General features: G+C 22.0%; 1 protein-coding gene across 1 annotated transcript in view; it reads right to left on the reverse strand.

Annotated features, from left to right (window-relative positions):
* Positions 1 to 200, reverse strand: part of mindy2 (MINDY lysine 48 deubiquitinase 2) — a 20906-nt gene that overhangs the window by 2890 nt on the left and 17816 nt on the right. The window lies entirely within an intron of this gene.

Below are 200 nucleotides of genomic sequence, written 5' to 3' on the forward strand. Positions count from 1 at the left end.
GTGGTATATGATGAAGTATACTATATACTTTATACTAAAACATAGTGGTATATGATTAAGTATATTATATACTAAAACATAGTGGTATATGATTAAGTATACTACATACTTTATACTAAAACATAGTGGTATATGATTAAGTATATTATATACTAAAACATAGTGGTATATGATGAAGTATACTATATACGTTATACTAA

The sequence above is a fragment of the Nematolebias whitei genome, chromosome 2 (genome assembly GCF_014905685.2).
Source record: "Nematolebias whitei isolate Nwh7 chromosome 2, NemWhi1, whole genome shotgun sequence".
NCBI classification, from domain to species: Eukaryota; Metazoa; Chordata; class Actinopteri; order Cyprinodontiformes; family Rivulidae; genus Nematolebias; species Nematolebias whitei.